The sequence below is a fragment of the Podarcis erhardii genome (assembly GCF_964252035.2).
Source record: "Podarcis erhardii genome assembly, chromosome: 15".
In the NCBI taxonomy this organism is placed as follows: Eukaryota; Metazoa; Chordata; class Lepidosauria; order Squamata; family Lacertidae; genus Podarcis; species Podarcis erhardii.
In genome coordinates this window covers 6,328,617-6,348,730 of record NC_138505.1, presented here as the reverse complement: position 1 = coordinate 6,348,730, position 20,114 = coordinate 6,328,617, and the positions used below count along the sequence as shown (strand labels likewise).

The following is a 20,114-nucleotide window of genomic DNA, read 5'->3' as shown; positions in this document are numbered from 1 at the left end:
TCTGCCATTATCACAATCCATCTGCCACATGCCCCTTTTAGGTTCAGCTTTATAAAAATTGTATACTGCTTCCCACTAAGGTTGTCCCACAATTGTCCCAACCAAAGTTTTCTTTTTTAAAAAAAGAACCAACATAAAGCAGTTATAAAATCACTATCAGGAGCAGCTGATGCAACATCTAGAGGAAAGGTTTCCCCCCTCTCTCAATGCACTAGAACTTGTGGATATTCAGAGAAGCTGAAGATTCAGGGCAGCATAGTTGAACTCTAGAATGCATTCCCAGAAATGGCAGTGATGGCCACCAACTTGAATGGCTTTCAGTGATGACTGGGGAAAATAATTGTGGAAAAGAAGACTATCAATGGCTCCTGCCATGATGACTATGCTCTCCCTTCAAGCTCAGAGGCAGTACTGCATCTGAATACCAACTTCCTCAAACCACAAATGAGGAAAGGGGTCTTCTGCTTGAGTCCTTCCTGAGGGTTTCCCATGGTGGCATCTGTGGAACTTAGATAACAGGATGGTGGACTAGATGAGCCATTGCCCTGATCCAGCAGGCTCTTTTTATGTCCTTATGATCTTATGCTCATGCTGCTCTGAAGACCCTTAGGATCCATAGTGGGTGGCTGTAAGCTCTCACAAACACATAGTCTTTCCCAGTATAAGGTAGCTATATATATATTCAAATTGACCCACAGTCACTTCCAAGCATCATCCTGGTAGGAGAGCTCACAACTCAGTGATCAGGCTTTGAAACCGCAATGTCCCAGATTCACTCTCTAGTATCTCTAGTGGAATAATAATAATAATAATTATTATTATTATTATTATTATTATTATTATTTATTTGTATCCCACCCTCCCCGGCTGAGGCCTGGCTCAGAGCAGCTAACACCATAAAAACAACACAATATGCATAAAAACAGACATCAATTAAGTAAAATACATCTTAAAATTAATTCAGACAAGTTAAAATCTAGGCACATGGCAATTATCAGGTTGCAACTGAGAGTGGTTAAGACTTGCCAGGACCAGCTGTTTCCACTGATCATACAAGGACCTGTGAGTGGGTTGGGGGCCTCCTTCAGGCTTGTTTTATACAAAGGAAAGTAAGTCAAACTACATCCTGCCCAAAGGCCTGGCAGAATAGCTCTGTCTTACAAGCCCTGTGGAAAGATGTCAAATCCCACAGGGCCCTGGTCTCTTGTGGGGGAGCGTTCCACCAGGCTGGGACCATGGCCGAAAAGGCCCTGGGTCTAGTTGAGGCAAGTCTCATTTTCCTGGGGCCCAGGATCTTCAAGGTGTTGCTGTTAGCAGACCGCAAGGTCCTCAATGGGGTATACCAGGAGAGGTGGTCCCATAGGTACGAGGGCTTTAAAGGTTAAAACCAGGACCTTAAACCTGACCCTATACTGCACCAGGAGCCAGTGCAGCTGGTATAGCACTGGGTGAATGTGATGCCGCGGCAAGGACCCCGTAAGAAGTCTCGTCGCGGCATTCTGCACCCGCTGGAGTTTCTGGGTCAGTCTCAAGGACAGCCCCACATAGAGTGAGTTACAATAGTCAAGCCTGGAGGTGACCGTTGCATGGATCACAGTGGTGACGCCAGGGCGAGAGAGATAAAGGGACCAACTGCTTAGCTTGGTGGAGATGAAAAAAATGTCGCCTTTGTCATAGCTGTCACCTGCGCCTCCATAGAAAGGGAGGCATCAAAGATTACACCCAAACTCTTGACGGAAGGCGCTGGCAGTAAGGGATGGAAGTAAGGGATGGAAGTTGGCCCCCCAACCCCATATCATGTCAACCCAGCCAAAGGACCTCTGACTTCAAAGGATTTAACTTCAACAGGCTCCCACGTAGCCATCCAGCCACAGCTTCCAAACATCTGATCAATGTGTCTGGGGTCGAGCAGGCATGGCTGTCCATCAACAGATAGAGTTGGGTGTCATCAGCATACTGATGGCAATCCAAACCAAAATTCCAGACAAGCTGGACAAGGGGGCGCATAAAGATGTTAAAATGCATCGGGGAGAGAATTGTGCCCTGAGGTACTCCCACACCAAGGAGTAGTGCGACGACAGCTCCCCACCCCCCAGTGCCACCCTCTGTCCCCAACCAGAAAGGAACGAGTGCAGCCATTGAAGGACTATGACCCAAATCCCCACGTCGGTGAGGCGGACTAGAGTACTTAGAAATGGACCAAAAAGTCACAGGCATAAGCTCATGCTAAGGTCCCATGTTCTGCCTACAGAACTGCCTACAGAACTGCCTACAACAGCTGTTACTGCAGCTGCTGTGCATCCTAGAAATGGAGTGTAATAATTAACAAATAAGTCAATTTCAGTTCTCCTTCCTCCCTCCCTCTCTCTCTCTCTCTCTCTCTCTCTCTCTCTCTCTCGCAAGGTCCCTGAAGACAAGAAAGGCTCTATGTTCATCTGAGTGTAGAGCTCACCAGCTTTGTTTCTTTTCCCATTTTTCTGAAGGCAAGAGAAGCCCCAAGGCTACCAGGAGCCATAATGGTAGAGTGAAAGCTTTCACAGTCACATAAACATTTAAAAAACAGCTCCCAGAATGGGACTGGTGGGGCAGAAGGCAGGAAGGGCACCAGTAGGTGGAGCCAGAGTCAATGGCAGGAAGAGTCCATTCATCCTAAATTTGTCCCCACCCTCTTCTTTCCTGGGTCCTACCAGGGCAACATAGAGACTAAAGAGGAGGAAGCTTACAGGCAAGGCAATCTCCTGTACATGTAGGCAGACATGTGGGGGCTGGCTGAATGGAGACTGAGGTTGTCAATGTCCCATTCACCCAAATAGACCAGCCTCCACTGCCAATCAGCATGACCAATGGGACTGATAGAAAATGCAATCCAACAACATCTGAAGGAGCATCTCCACCCCCATCGTTCTGCCCAGACGCTGAGGTCCAGCTCCGAGGGCCTTCTGGCGGTTCCCTCATTACGAGAAGCAAAGCTACAGGGAACCAGGCAGAGGGCCTTCTCGGTAGTGGCGCCTGCCCTATGGAACACCCTCCCATCAGATGTCAAAGCGATAAATAACTACCTGACATTCAGAAGACATCTTAAGGCAGCCCTGTTCAGGGAAGTTTTTAATCTGTGATATTTTAGTGTACTTTTGGTTTCTATGGAAGCCGCCCAGAGTGGCTGGGGTAACCCAGCCAGATGGGCGGGGTACAAATAATAAATTATTATTATTATTATTATTATTATTATTATTATTATTATTATCTGGAGGGCCAGTGATTCATTTGACCAATGGAAGACCATAGTAGAAGATACAACTGGCTTTTTTTGGGGGGGGGATAGAAAGGTGTTGTTAAGCACAGCTTTCTGCTGAAACTTTGTTCTTAAAGACAATGGGATGGATCATTTTTGCAGATAACTATTGAACTGAGTCTTGACCAGAACCTCCACTCCACCAAGTCAGATCTTCTGTATATTTGTCGTCTTGGTTGGCAACTAGGAATGATCTATAAGCAGTGGTCAAGGCGGTTCTTCAAGGTCATTGCTAACTACAAGCATGGCAGAGAGCCTAGTTAACAAAAGTTGGGATGGCAGTCCCTTGTGGTCCTAAGTTAAGAATACATTTATTTCATGGGTCGCAGTTGTATTTTTCACACGGCTCAGTTACATGGTGGCTTGTGGCCACTGGGACAGGTGAGGCTGGATTTGCAGTAGATGCCACTGGAGCTAATGACAAGCAGAGCCAGCCAATTGTCTCTTCCTCCCTGTTGTGGTTAGGGAAAAGTTCTCCCCACCCCACCCCTCAAAACTTGTGGAAATCCAATAAAGCTGAATGTTGGAAGATTCAGGGCAGATGAAAGGAAATCCTTCTTCACACTGCACATAGTTAAACTGTACAACTCACTCCCCCAGGAGCAGTGATGGCCACCAACTTAGATGGCTTTAAAAGAGAATTGGACAACCTTATGGAGGAACAGGCTATCAATGTCTCCATCAGCCCCATTGTTGCATGACCATTGTTGTCATGTTAATGACAGGGCTGATGAGGCCGGAAATTAAAGTGATAAGCATCTGAGTGAGAGACATTGTGTTGACATCACACTTCTCTTCTCCAAGCTGATTCTTGACCTGATCCAACAGAGCCAGGCTGTTCTTATGTTCTTAGAAAGATCCATCTGCAGGATTGTTGAGTGAGCTCATAGGACAAAAGAGAATCAAAGGACGAAGTAGGATCATGTAGAAGTCGACATCAAAGAAGAACCAGAGATATAGGCATACGCCAGACCTCAGGAGAACCATGTTTTCCAAGCAAGAGTTAAGCAGAGTAGGAAGCCCTCTGCTTCTCCTTCCAGCCCAGAAGTGCTCAATAATCAGTCTGTGTGGGCAGATTTAGCCCAGGGCCTGAAGGTACTTCCTCAAGGATGCTGCCACCTGCAGTTCAATATTTCACCACATAGGGGCAGGCAACAGGGCTTTGCTTCAGTCGTGTGTGTGATTTGCACTTTGTAGGGCTGCCATACGTCCGGGAAATCCTGGGCATGTCCTCTTTTGTGGGGCCTACATGCCCATCCAGGGGGATTTTTTACAATTTTAAGCAAATGTCTGGGGGTTTGGTGGTGTCAGGGGTTCAGGGAGAGAGGCGCAGATGAGGGAGGAGACAGAGAGTGAGGGGGAAGGATTCCAGAGTGACGAGGAAGAGGACGACAATGACCCAAGATTGTCCATGAGTCCGTCCAGTGAATCGGAGGACTCCCAAAAGGGAGCCCCTCTGGTCAAGCCAAGGGGAGCTAGAGGGGGAAGCAGTCAGGAGCAGGGAAACGAAGGGGGAACCCCCAGTGGGAGTTGGAGAGCGAGACCGGCTGCTCCGCTGGAACGGAGTGAGGGGGGAGGAGTGACCAGTGTGTCAGAAGGAGCAGAACAGGAAGCAGAGAGGGGAAGGAGATCAGGGCAAAACATCCTGCCGGAAGGGGAGGAAAGTAGTATCGAGGGCAGTGTAACTGTCGAAGGGAAGGTCAGGAGCAACGTACGCGCGCCAAGTTCAAAATGGGAGGCGCGCGGAAATGAAGAGAGTCCTGGGGAGGAGCCTGGTCCCAAAGCCCGAAGGAGGGGTGAGGAGGCGCCAGAGGATTCAGCCTCTGGGGAGTCCCGAAGGGAGAGAACACAGGGGGGCAGAAAGACCCTGCGGAAAAGGAAAGAGAGGAAGAGGTGGACCAGTACAAGCCTCTTAAACTGGTGTAGAGGCGGGACTGACTCAGAGGGGACTTCAGCGGTCTAAGCGTAACAGACGTAGAGTCACGGAGCTAGGCTGTGAAGCTAAGAATGTTCTTCAATAAAAACTTTTGTACATAAGCCGGACTGGACTTTGGTCTCTTGTGAGCTGGGACCACGGGTGACTCTGACAGGTGGCATTAATTCGGGGGGGGGGGCATACCTTTTTAGTCAAGATTTTTACTTTTGGAAATATGGCAACCCTACAGTTCCTGGAAGCTGTAGTTTGTCATTAGGAAGTCCTTGCTCCCCTTGGAGAGCTACCATTCCCAGAGAGTTTTACCAATTTATCTACCTTCCCAGGAACTCTGCAAATCGTAGCTCTGTGACCGATATAGGGGCCTCCTAGAAATAATCAGCACCTTTAACAACCTAAAGTTCTCATGATGGAGTCTCAGAGAATTGTGGAATCCAGTTGTTATGGAGCTGTTGACCCATGTATAAACCCAGGATTGACAAACTAGATCTGGTTACTTAAAAAAATGGAAAGGAAAAAAAAAAGTCCTCTGTGCCTAGTATGCACAGCAACAAAAAGCTGCTTTGTAGATCATTCCTGTTCGGTGTGCCATCCAGTCATGATTTCATCCAGGAGACTCCACATTTTCTTTTCCCCTCTACCCCACCTGTGTTGCATTATTTTCTCTCTTTCACGCCAACTGACAGTGTTCACATCTGCAGTGCATTCTCTGTCCTCACTGGGAATATTTTAAAAATTGTTTTCTGGGTTTTTTTCTTTGCATACCCCCTCTTCTTCTTTTAAAGTTTATTCTCCAGGAAAGAAAGAAAGAAAGAAAGAAAGAAAGAAAGAAAGAAAGAAAGAAAGAAAGAAAGAAAGAAAGAAAGAAAGAACTTGGGATTTCCCTGACAATGATGATAGCGCCATCTTGTGCTTGGGTAGAGCTGTTTCAGATACATACAGAAAGGCATTCGTGTGTGTGTGTGACTTGCCCATTGTGGCAAACAATTATCCACAACATACAAACAAGCAAACATTGATTTGTTTATTTCAATTATATATACACCAGCCTCTAATAACGTTCCCCCTGTAGCTAACCTGATAGCTTTGTGAAAAAACTGCAAGCATTCAATGCAGATCTGAGGTGGGGGAACGTTGGCCCTCCAGATGTTGTTGCTGTTGTTTAGTCATTTAGTTGTGTCCGACTCTTCATGACCCCATGGACCAGAGCACGCCAGGCACTCCTGTCTTCCACTGCCTCTCGCAGTTTGGTCAAACTCATGTTAGTAGCTTCGAGAACACTGCCCAACCATCTCGTTCTCTGTCACCCCCTTCTCCTTGTGCCCTCCATCTTTCCCAACATCAGGGTCTGTTCCAGGGAGTCTTCTCTTCTCATGAAGTGGCCAAAGTATCTTCAGGATCTGTCCTTCCAGTGAGCAGTCAGGGCTGATTTCCTTCGGAATGGAGAGGTTGGATCTTCTTGCAGTCCATGGGACTCTCAAGAGTCTCCTCCAGCACCAGAATTCAAAAGCATCAATTCTTCAGCAATCAGCCTTCTTTATGGTCCAGCTTTCACTTCCATACATCACTACTGGGAAGACTATAGCTTTAACTATACAGACCTTTGTCGGCAAGGTGATGTCTCTGCTTTTTAAGCTGCTGTCTAGGTTTGTCATCACTTTTCTCCCAAGAAGCAGGTGTCTTTTAATTTTGGGACTGCTGTCACCATCTGCAGTGATCATGGAGCCCAAGAAAGTAAAATCTCTCCAGATGATATTGGACTGCAAGTCCCATCACGAAGCATGGCCAATGGTCAGGAATGATGGGACTTATAGACAGTGCTATTTTTCTAGAAGAAAGGGTGCCTGACCTTACAATGAACACCTCCCTTGTTCTCTTATAATGGCAATGGTGCCCACCTAAGAGGTGCTGGAACTGAGTTCCAGTAAATTCTGGCTGATAAAAGCCCTACTTACAGTTCAGCAACATCTGGAGGGTCAAAGGTTTCCCACCCTTGATACAGACTCTTAATTGCAAAGTAAATTGGAAGGCAGGATAATAAGAAGATAAGGAAAGCCCCTAATGTTTGACTCCTGGTATCACCAGATAGGAATGTCCCTCTGCCATAACCCTGTAGAATTTCAGTTAATCAGGATAGATAATATAGAGTTGGATGAACCAGGAGCCTGGCTCAACATAAGGCATCTTCCTGTGTGCTTAATTTTCTTTTTGACACCATTGCCCAAATTGGTCTTTGGGGGTGGGGAAGGATCAGGCAATTGAAGTGGGAGTTTACCATTCCTGCCCTAGCTCCACATAAAAAAGATGGAAGCCACAAGGAACTAAATGAAACATGACTAGGTGGATGTTCAAACCAACATTTCCAGTGTTGAATATAAGTCAATAGAAATATGTATGCATGGGTGAGTCCATACCCAGTTTATTTTTTAAAAAATGCAAGACACCCAATTCCTTCAATGGGGTGGCACATAAAATCCCCAAAGTTTGGATGGAAAGTTTACAACAATGAGGAGCAGCAGTGTGGTCTAGTGATTAGAACAGGGGTGACTAATGTGATGCTTTTGGAGCCCAGCTTCAGCCTCAGATAGAACAGCCAATGGTCAGGGATAATGGGACTTGGGAGTGGCATCTGGATGGTCACAGCTCACTCGCCTGACCAAGAAGAATGTAATTGAACTTCTAGTCAGCCACTTGGTCACACAGGAATCTGCCTTTCACTGGACCAGACAATTGGTTAATCTACTTGGTACTGTCTTTGCTGACCGACAGTAAATCTTCAGGGTTGAAGACCCACCTGAACACATCAGAGATGGAACTTGGAATCTCCTTCAAACAAAGTAGATGCTCTACCACTAAGCTATGGTCCATCACCAAGTCTCAGAGCAAAGAGAGGTCTTCCATCACTCCTCTTTCCTGGACCATTTTAAACTGGAGGTTCTCAGGAATTGAACCATGTCTGCCCAATTGTCACTTGGCCTCAACCTGCTTGTTCAGGTGCATAGCACACATGATCGTCATCCGGAGCACAGATCATCATCTGATGATCATCAGGAACCTGACCAAGCTTGCTCCGATCTATGGAGCATCATGTTACATTAAATCAAGTGACAAGTCAACGTGTGACAAGGTCACATGGAGGCAAGTGCATCGTGGCTGTCATACCTCCTAACAAAAGGTTCTGTTGTGATTAACACAGCAGTTAGGCCAAGCCTGTACAAGTCATGACACATTGTCAAGGACTATGATCTACAGGGCTAGAACCATCAGAACCCAGCATTCTCAGGTACCTGCTAGAGCCCTGTGCCCTGGTATGGGCCCACTGGTGGTGAGAACTCTGTGGAGCCCCAGTAATAAACCACCATTTTACATTTCCTACAAAACTCCAAAATGATGCAACTCTGAGAAATTGAAGTGAAAACAGTTTGGCACAAGTCTTAAGGGCCACCAAATAGTTCTGATTGGAAGAAGTGCTGTGCTGCCTAATAGGACCATCCACAGTGGGGAGAATGTCACACTCCTATGGATATAATAATAATAATAATAATAATAATAATAATAATAATAATAATAATTTATTTCTACCCCATCCATCTGGCTGGGTTTTCCCAGCCACTCTGGGCAGCTTCCAACAAAAGATTAAAAATTCAATAAACATCAGTCATTTAAAAACTTCCCTAAAGAAGGCTGCCTTCATATAATTTTTTACTTCTTTGACATCTGATGGGAGGGCATTCCACAGGTTGAGAGCCACTACCGAGAAGGCCCTCTGTCTGGTTCCCTGTAACTTCGCTTCTCGCAGTGAGGGAACCGCCAGAACGTCCTGGCACTGGACAATATTTGACTTCGCTGCAGGTTCATTCAGTTTATCTTATGGGTTATTGCAAGTATTTTTCATCTTATTGTTTATTTTCATTTTGTTGTCTTATATTTGTGACTTGCTACGAGACTCCTTCGAGAAGGCCCTCAACGCTGGACCTCAGTATCTGGGCAGAACAATAGGGGTGGAGACACACCTTCAGGTGTACTTAGAGGTTAGCCTCCAAGTCTTAAAAAGTATAAACCTCTTGGCAATAAGCTCGCCATAAATGCAGAGTTTGAGATGCAATGCAGTCCAAACAAATCAAAATCAAGCACAGAGAATCAGTCCAGGTTAAAATCATTGACATTGTCTACCAAAAACTTCACTCTTGTGGCCTATCCCCACAACACCTACTCACTATGGGCCCCACTAAAGCAAACAGTCTAATTGTTGTTGTTGTTTAGTCGTTTAGTCGTGTCTGCCTCTTCGTGACCCCATGGACCAGAGCACGCCAGGCCCTCCTGTCTTCCACTGCCTCCCGCAGTTTGGTCAGACTCATGCTGGTAGCTTCGAGAACACTGTCCAACCATGTCGTCCTCTGTCGTCCCCTTCTCCTTGTGCCCTCCATCTTTCCCAAAATCAGGGTCTTTTCCAGGGAGTCTTCTCTTCTCATGAGGTGGCCAAAATATTGGAGTATCAGCTTCAGGATCTGTCCTTCCAGTGAGCACTCAGGGCTGATTTCCTTCAGAATGGAGAGGTTTGATCTTCTTGCAGTCCATGGGACTCTCAAGAGTCTCCTCCAGCACCATAATTCAAAAGCATCAATTCTTCGGCGATCAGCCTTCTTTATGGTCCAGCTCTCACTTCCATACATCACTACTGGGAAAACCATAGCTTTTACTATACGGACCTTTGTTGGCAAGGTGATGTCTCTGCTTTTTAAGACGCTGTCTAGGTTTGCCATCGCCTTCCTCCCAAGAAGCAGGCGTCTTTTAATTTCGTGGCTGCTGTCACCATCTGCAGTGATCATGGAGCCCAAGAAAGTAAAATCTCTCACTGCCTCCATTTCTTCCCCTTCTATTTGCCAGGAGGTGATGGGCCCAGTGGCCATGATCTTCATTTTTTTGATGTTGAGCTTCAGACCATATTTTTCGCTCACCTCTTTCACCCTCATAAAAAGGTTCTTTAATTCCTCCTCACTTTCTGCCATCAAGGTTGTGTCATCTGCATATCTGAGGTTGTTGATATTTCTTCCGGCAATCTTAATTCCGGCTAGGGATTCATCCAGCCCAGCCTTTCGCATGATGAATTCTGCATATAAGTTAAATAAGCAGGGAGACAATATACAGCCTTGTCGTACTCCTTTCCCAATGTTGAACCAATCAGTTGTTCCAAATCCAGTTCTAACTGTAGCTTCTTGTCCCACATAGAGATTTCTCAGGAGACAGATGAGGTGATCAGGCACTCCCATTTCTTTAAGAACTTGCCATAGTTTGCTGTGGTCGACACAGTCAAAGGCTTTTGCATAGTCAATGAAGCAGAAGTAGATGTCTTTCTGGAACTCTCTAGCTTTCTCCATAATTCAGCGCATGTTTGCAATTTGGTCTCTGGTTCCTCTGCCCCTTCGAAATCCAGCTTGCACTTCTGGGAGTTCTCGGTCCACATACTGCTTGAGCCTTGCTTGTAGAATTTTAAGCATAACCTTGCTAGCGTGTGAAATGAGTGCAATTGTGCGGTAGTTGGAGCATTCTTTGGCACTGCCCTTCTTTGGGATTGGGATGTAGACTGATCTTCTCCAATCCTCTGGCCACTGCTGAGTTTTCCAAACTTGCTGGCATATTGAGTGTAGCACCTTAACAGCATCATCTTTTAAAATTTTAAATAGTTCCGCTGGAATACCATCACTTCCACTGGCCTTGTTATTTGAGGTGCTTTCTAAGGCCCGTTTGACTTCACTCTCCAGGATGTCTGGCTCAAGGTCAGCAACCACACTACCTGGGGTGTACGAGACATCCATATCTTTCTGGTATAATTCCTCTGTGTATTCTTGCCACCTTTTCTTGATGTCTTCTGCTTCTGTTAGGTCCTTACCACTTTTGTCCTTTATTATGGTAATCTTTGTACGAAATGTTCCTTTCATATCTCCAATTTTCTTGAACAGATCTCTGGTTCTTCCCATTCTGTTGTTTTCCTCTATTTCTTTGCATTGCTTGTTTAAGAAGGCCTTCTTCTCTCTCCTTGCTATTTTTTTGGAAATCTGCATTCAATTTCCTGTATCTTTCACTATCTCCCTCGCATTTTGCTTGCCTTCTCTCTCCCGCTATTTGTAAGGCCTCATTGGACAGCCACTTTGCTTTCTTGCATTTCTTTTTCATTGGGATGGTTTTTGTTGCTGCCTCCTGTATAATGTTGCGAGCCTCCATCCATAGTTCTTCAGGCACTCTGTCCAGCAAATCTAAATCCTGTTCCTCACTTCCACTGTGTATTCATAAGGGATTTGGTTTAGATTGTATCTTACCGGCCCAGTGGTTTTTCCTACTTTCTTCAGTTTAATCTTGAATTTTGCTATAAGAAGCTGATGATCTGAGCCACAGTCAGCTCCAGGTCTTGTTTTTGCTGACTGTATAGAGCTTCTCCGTCTTTGGCTGCAGAGAATATAATCAATCTGATTTCGATGCTGCCCATCTGGTGATGTCCATGTGTAGAGTCGTCTCTTGTGTTGTTGGGAAAGCGTGTTTGTGATGACCAGCTTGTTCTCTTGGCAGAACTCTATTAGCCTTTGCCCTGCTTCATTTTGCTCTCCAAGGCCAAACTTGCCAGTTGTTCCTTTTATCTCTTGATTCCCTACTTTAGCATTCCAGTCCCCTATAATGAGAAGAACATCCTTCTTTGGTGTCACTTCTATAAGGTTTTGTAAGTCTTCATAAAATTGGTCAATTTCAGTTTCTTCAGCACCAGTAGTTGGTGCATAAACTTGGATTACTGTGATGTTAAAAGCTCTAACAGTCTAATTGGTCAATGTCTAAAAGATATCGAGCATCAGAACAACCTGGCCACTATAAGGAAATTCTGCCCTTGGTATGTTCATTTTCCACCTTTCCATTTTGATTCTCTGGCCCCATATCTGCACAAACCTATTATCCCAAAATAGGTTGCTAGGTTCATAGCAGGGGCAATCAGAATAAGGGCCACTAACTGACTGCTGATTCAGGACTTGTGCTCTTATATCAAATTTCCCTTTCTGCTTACACTGTAATGTTTTATTGTTGCTATGGCCATTGGCTAATGCGAATAAAGTTTCTATCTCTCTCTCTCTCTCTCTCTCTCTCTCTATCTATCTATCTATCTATCTATCATCTATCTATCTATCATGCTATGTTGGCAGTCTTCACTGATAGCTTTATGTACCATGAATTTGCTGGATACTTTTCAATAGCCATCCAAATTGGATATATGACTCCAGCTGTCCTTCTGATTATATATAAATTCTTTTAACTGGTTCTAATCTTGTGGGTTTTTTTAAAATTATGGAAACCACCATGGGTAGGGTTGCCATATTTCAAGGAGTAAAATTCCTGACATCTACAAAGTCATTGAATGCTCCCCCCCCCCTTTTTAAGAAAACAGCAAAATTGTGGAGCTCTTTCCCCTGCTTTTTCCATTGTGTTGCCATACATCTGGGTTTTTCCTGACATTTTTTTCTGATTCGGCAACATTCTCCCCGATGACATTTTTACACCTGAAAACCAGGACATGTCAGGAATTTTCCTGGCGTATGGCAAGCCTAACCATGGGGTTTTATGGTGAAGGAGTGGTAAGAAATCCAATGGAAAAGGCGGTGGTGGAGTTGGAATAAACATGATAACAAATAGATAAGGCAGCACCCTGTTCTCAAAAGCTTACACTGCAATTTTAAGTGGTGCAACTGTCCGAGATACAGGAAGTGTTTTGTTTTTTTTTGTGGTTGAGGAAGTAAGTTCTTCCTGATAGTTAAGGATACAGGGAGAAGATGCTTATCTGTAAACAGCTGGGGAGTTATAACTGGCTGTTGCTTAGCATTCCATTTATTAATTTGACTTCAACTTCCAAATGGAGAGCACTCATTATACAACTTGATGTCCACCAATATTTCATAAACACCTGGTCAACGTAGGGTTTGAAATCTGATTTATTCACATCTTTACACTTGAGTTAGGATAAAGGGATTGTAGATGTCAGAGGCACTGGGCCTGTGATGTCACACACAGCACACAGTGTGACATCATATGGTAGGAGGAGGCCCAGTGGGACCCATCAAGGCCTCTAGAAGGCCTGACGAGGCCTGTTGTGGCCTCCAGAAGGCCCAATGGGTCTGTGGGAGGATGCGACAGGGCCCATCACAACCTACGGAAGGCCCAATGAGCCTTGTCAGGCCTTCCAGAGGCCCCAACAAGCACCGGTGGGCCTTCCAGAGGCTGTGGCAGGCCCCCGTTTCACAGTAAAGGCACCCCTCAGTGGCAGTGTAGCAGCAGTGTGGGGGTAGTGGCAGCAGCGGTACACAGCCAAGGGTGGAGATACCTGTCCCGGCACCTGGAGAGGCATGGGGGAAGGCTAGCCGGCCCATGGGGTGGGGCTAACTGGCCACACGGCGAGCATCCTTAGCCGCCCACCCCCATGTGGCGAGCGTGGGGGGCTCTGCTAGCCGCCCATGTAGGGAGCATCCCTAGCAGCTCGCCGCTCACACGGCAAGCATCTGGAGGTGCGGCTCACGCGGTGAGAGGGGTGGATGTGGTGTGGCGATGTCACCCGCCCTCACGGTTGACACCTAGTGTGCACCATACCCCACACACCTGGCTTCCTCTGCCAGTGTACACAGCAGCAGCGTTGCACAGCACATGGCGGTTGAGGCGGTGGGTCAGAGCACCGACAATAAAAACATCGTGGGTGCTAGGATAAGGTTACCAGACGTCCCCATTTCCCGGGGACAGTCCCCGGTTTTACAAATCAGTCCCCATACAAAATTAATTGAAGTTGAAAAGTGTCTCCGGATTCACTGAAAAAAATCTGTTAACCTTATGCTAGGATTCCCGGGGGCCCCTAGAATTGGGGCCACTGGCAGATGTTATAGCAGGCATAGGCAAACTCTGGTCCTCCAGATGTTTGGGACTACAATTCCCATCATCCCTGACCACTGGTCCTGTTAGCTAGGGATGATGGGAATTGTAGTCCCAAACATCTGGAGGACCGGAGTTTGCCTATGCCTGTGTTATAGCATGGTCATCTCAAGAGGGGTTGTACCTCACAGCAGTGCAGCTCTGGAGTCCATAGTATGTCTCCCTACCTGCCTTCAGCCAACCAACCAAGATCATTCTGTTTTTGTTCTCCTGTCCCAAGCCTTGTGCTAAAAAGGCTCCAAACTTTTCATATGACATCATATTCAGTTACTCTGGGAAACTTCCAAATCTCCTTTCCCTCTTTACACCCCAGAACAGCAGGGAGGGACAGTTCTCTGGCATTGCCAATGGCTTTCAATGGCCCTTTATTTTTCCTTAACGGTCCTAACCCAGCTATGATGTTTTACATACTCTAGAGGGGGAATTTCTTTGCAGGCTGGATTTTCCCTTCATATCCCAAATAATCAAAATCCAATTAGTATCTGGGATTTAGAGGGCCCCTCAAAATCTATAACACTATAAATATATGTCTAGCCAGTCATTTATTTGATCCATTCAATCCATCTGATTTGCATTAACTGCATTACTTGTTAAATACATTAATGAATCAATTAATTTTAACGGATAAAGGCAACAACCGAAGTCCATGGTAAAACAAAAGCTATTTTGGACGGTAAAATTGTGTATGTGTAGTAAACCTCTGATGTGAATGTAGCCTATATAACGAAGAAGAAGAAGAAGAAGAAGAAGAAGAAGAAGAAGAAGAAGAAGAAGAAGAAGAAGAAGAAGAAGAAGAAGTTATTTATACTCTGCCCATCTGATTGGGTTTCCCCAGCCACTCTGGGCAGCTTCCAACAAAATATTAAAAATTCATTAAAACATCAGACATTAGAAACTTCCCTAAACAGGGCTGCCTTCAGATGTCTTCTAAAAGTCAGACAGTTGTTTATTTCCTTGACATCTGATGGGAGGGCATTCCACAGGGTGGGCGCCACCACCGAGAAGCCCTTCTTCCTGCTTCCCTGTATCCTCACTTCTCACAGGGAGGGAACTGCCAGAAGGCCCTCAGTGCTGAATCTCATGGTCCAGAATGAACGATGAGGGTGGAGACACTCCTTCAGGTATACTGGGTCTGTAAAATTCACATCTAGCCTTGCCTCTCACCCTGCTCACCATTGGCATGTGGTTCCTGAGAAGTTCTACAAGAGGAAATGTAGCTTTTGGGCTGTATCAAGTGGCATTTAAAAAAGAAAAGAAAAATATATGATGTCATTTAATTTGGGAAGGTAAGGAATCCAATGAGAGAGGAGGAGGATAAATGTTCTGGAGAATAGTTATCAAAAGACTTTCATATGTGGTGAACTTGTAAAAGGGTAAAAGAGTATTGGGAAATGATATATAATTAACTGGGGGGGGGGGTTAAAGTACCTTTCCCCCAAAAAACAAAGTCCTTTTTGTTGGGGATAATTCAGAGGGAAATTCCCAGGGGTCAAAAAATACTATTTATGTATGGTACTACTGCAGCCCGTGTTTTGTTACCCACAAAATGGAAAACGAGCGAGGTTACAACCAAAGAAGAATGCCAACTTATACTGATGGAATACACACAAACTGCAGTTTTAACATATAGAATAAGAGAACGAGAATATACATTTAAAGAAGACTGGAAAATGTTTACTGAATATATGAGTGAAAATTGTGGTCATTTGAAAATGCTGGCAGCATTAAGAGAAATTCAACAGTATAAATAAGTTTTGATGGATGTAACAATGGTACTGAATGGTTTAGTTTATGTAAAATATGCAGGGATGTTTGGTATGCAAAATGAACCACGGGAATAGAAGAGAAGTCACTGATTTAAGATTGTTTAAATGAATATTTTAAAATGTAGAAAAATGTGTATTTTGATATTCCACATTAATACCAATTTTTTTAAGGCCAGAAAGTCAGGGGTGTGAAGACCTGTGTGCATTTTTGGGGGGTGTTTCAATCACCCACACTTTGTTTGTGTTTGTTAAAGTGGTATTGGAGACTCCTGCTCTCAGAATTTTGAAGGAGGGGATACTTTTGTTGTGAGAAATCTCTGAACCCACCAAAGTCTGTTTTCCAGGTGTGACTATACAAATAGACAGAGCCCAAATCTAAACAAATTGAAGGCACTCAAAACCGGTGATCTTTATTTCACTGCTTTAGTAGAATCCCTCACCCACCAGGTAAGGTGGGGGCCAGAGATGCCCATGGCATAGTACCAAGAACTCTTTAACATCTTCTCTAACAAAGAACTTTAAGCTAATTGGTTCTATTTTGTCACATCAGTGCTTACATTGCTCATGCACACGCATGAAAAGCAACGTTTTCGTCTATCAGGTTACCTTTAAAGTAGACTGTTCCATTGCCTCTACCACACCCCTTATCTCTCTTATCTTCAACCTGCCTTGCCATGTCTCTCAAACCCATCAGGTCACATAAACAATTGGAATTCCACATGTCCAGACCATCCTTGGTCATGCTCAAATACAAGCATTGTTCAAACAGCTACATCATTTTCTTGCAGGAATTTATGTAAAGGTTGGGGGGGGTACCCCTACAGCAGATATTGTGCACACACAACCAGACTTCCAAGATTGGCACAATCACTTCTGCAGGTGTCCCCACAGAGCACTTCTTCACAGTTTTTCTTATCTATTCAAGGCGCCTTTTGCTGCACATTATCAGATGTGACAATTCACTGATGGACAATTCACTAATGGACGTATCTACTTTTGTTGTTGTTGTTTAGGCGTTGTTTAGGCGTTTAGTCATTTAGGCGTGTCCAACTCTTCGTGACCCCCTGGACCAGAGCACGCCAGGCACTCCTGTCTTCCACTGCCTCCCGCAGTTTGGTCAAACTCATCTTGGTAGCTTTGAGAACACTGTCCCACCATCTCGTCCTCTGTCGTCCCCTTCTCCTTGTGCCTTCCATCTTTCCCAACATCAGAGTCTTTTCCAAGGAGTCTTCTCTTCTCCTGAGGTGGCCAAAGTATTGGAGCCTCAGCTTCGGGATCTGTCCTTCCAGTGAGCACTCAGGGCTGATTTCCTTCAGAATGGATAGGTTTGCTCTTCTTGCAGTCCATGGGACTCTCAAGAGTCTCCTCCAGCACCAGAATTCAAAAGCATCAATTCAGTGATCAGCCTTCTTTATTGTCCAGCTCTCACTTCCATAAATCACTACTGGGAAAACCATAGCTCTAAATATACAGAAAACTTTGCAAAGTCATATAAAATCGATCCAGTATGGATTTGCACCATTCCAACTTTGTTCTGTTCAGGAAAGGAGTAGCTACTAAGGGGAGAGTCTGTGATATAGGCAGCCGTAATCCCTGAAACCTGGTATCACATACACAGCAGCCTCTTGCACAAGAGATAATCACTGGCATCCTGGCAGATGGGTGCCAGACAGGCAGTCATCCCATGGAGAATGGCAAACCGTCCAAGAATGGATTAGGTCCTTGGTCAGGACAAAGAGGTGTGATTAACTTGGCCTGGGAAACCAGGAACTTGTAAACTTGATGTATGGTGGAGGTCAAGGGAAGGATGGGGGCAAACCTGATGTTTAGGTTTCTGTCACCAGACCCTCCCAATTTGTGATGTATGCATGAAGTAATTTTAGTGGTGTTGTGGGTATCTTTTTAAAACTGATAAAAGTGGGAGCCATCCTTTGTTCTGGGCTTCCATCTTGCTCAAATGGTCATCAATAGAACAATGAACAGGGTGGTGATGCAATGACTATCGCAATAGACACCATATATTATCACCAAGGCAACTATCTGTAAACAAACAATAAACATCCTTAAAAATGGCAAAAGTAGATTCTTTCCCAAATACAGTGGTACCTCGGGTTAAGAACTTAATTCGTTCCGGAGGTCCCGAAACCTGAACCTGAACCTGAACCTGTTCTTAACCGGAAGCACCACTTTAGCTAATGGGGCCGTCGCACCGCTGGAGCACGGTTTCTGTTCTCATCCTGAAGCAAAGTTCTTAACCCGAGGTACTATTTCTGGGTTAGCGGAGTCTGTAACCTGAAGTGTATGTAACCTGAAGTGTATGTAACCCAAGGTACCACTGTTGTTTTTATCTTAAACAATAGCAAGCTCAGTAATAAAGAGCCCACTTGTAAATAAATATCTTTAAAAAATAAAAAATAAAGAGCCCACTTGTGATATAACAGTGGTTGAGTGCTCAGACATCGTTCCGGTAATCCAACATTTCGTCGCTAAAGAGCTTACTCATCAAGCTTTGTAGTAAATAAACAAGTGAAGACAGTGAGTAAAAGACTTGAAGCAGGAGTATATCTGTCCCCGTCTGCATGTTTCCATTGGGAGGAGCATAGAAAGAGGACGATATCCTTCAGATTGTTATGCCTTCTTAGGAAACATGGGAAGGGTTAACTAATTGTGTTTGCAATTGTTCAAGATAAAACCTATTTTGGAAAGAGAAGAAATGAGCACTGAACCACTGATATATTACAAGGGAACTCTTTGTTTCATCCTCTTTTGTCCTCAGGGCCACTTGGATGCTTTTAAGAAGGTTTTTGGAACTCTGCTTCATGCTACTTGAGAGGCAGAATGAAAGTTTGTGGGTTGTGTTGCTGGGACCCAACAGGAAAATTAGGAGAGGTGTTGCCCATTTAGCAAGCACATTGTCAAGCTGAAACAGGAGGAAGATGGTGGGGTTCTCTGTGCCCTGTGTTTGATGAGGGTGGAAGGGGGGCACATGGCATTCAGCCCCCACTTTGGGGAGGGGAGGGTTGGAAAAGTAGGTAGGGTAGGGTAGGGTAGGGTAGGGTAGGGTAGGGTAGAAGATGGGGAAAGGGGGAGGGTGATGACTAGAAGGTTAGAAGGGTAGAAAGGAAGGAAGGTGGAGAGGGGAAAGGAGTGGGTAGGGGAAGGAATGGTAGAAGGATTGGAAGGAGGGAGGGCAGGGTAGAAGGGAAGGGAAGGGGAGAAAGGGGAAGGAGGTGAGGAAGGAGGTAGGAGAGGGGGAGTTGTGTGGTGTGGGAGTAGCTGTCTGGAGCGAGAGAAGAAACTGCATCTCAAAGCCCTGTGTCCTTATTTTCATCTGAGGGATGTTGGAGGGTATCTAACAAGTGTACACTCCTTCATGCCAACTGATGTATGGGTGTATAAAAAGCCTTCACTTCTGCTCAACATTATGTGTGTAAACATCCATTGCTACAAAGAACCCAACGTTAGTCCTATTCAGAGTAGATCCATCCACAACTAATTTAGGCTGCTGGTTTCCAATAGGTTTACTCCAAGTGAAACTTGTTGTTGCTGTTTAGTCGTTTAGTCGTGTCCGACTCTTCATGACCCCATGGACCAGAGCATGCCAGGCACTCCTGTCTTCCACTGCCTCCCGCAGTTTGGTCAAACTCATGTTGGTAGCTTCGAGAACACTGTCCAACCATCTCATCCTCTGTCATCCCCTTCTCCTTGTGCCCTCCATCTTTCCCAACATCAGGGTCTTTTCCAGTGAGTCTTCTCTTCTCATGAGGTGGCCAAAGTATTGGAGCCTTAGCATTACGATCTGTCCTTCCAGTGAGCACTCAGGGCTAATTTCCTTAAGAATGCAGAGGTTTGATCTTGCAGTCCATGGGACTCTCAAGAGTCTCCTCCAGCACCATAATTCAAAAGCATCAATTCATCGGCGATCAGCCTTCTTTATGGTCCAGCTCTCACTTCCATACATCACTACTGGGAAAACCATAGCTTTAAATATACGGACCTTTAACTATAAAACCCTGCGTGTTTATCAACAAATCCACACACTAAAAAAATAAATAAATCCGTTTAACATAGAAATGACAGGGAACAGACTTAATTGATTGATATAGTGCATTTATATTCTTCCTTTTTCTCCAGGAATTCAAAGTGGCCTACATGGTTCTCCCCTTCCTCA

At 45.0% G+C, this 20,114-nt stretch overlaps 1 long non-coding RNA gene across 1 annotated transcript in view; it reads right to left on the bottom strand.

The window, feature by feature from the left end:
• The window catches only part of LOC309330115, a 110,512-nt gene that overhangs the window by 53,879 nt on the left and 36,519 nt on the right, over positions 1–20,114 (bottom strand). The gene's annotated exons all lie outside the window — the stretch shown is intronic.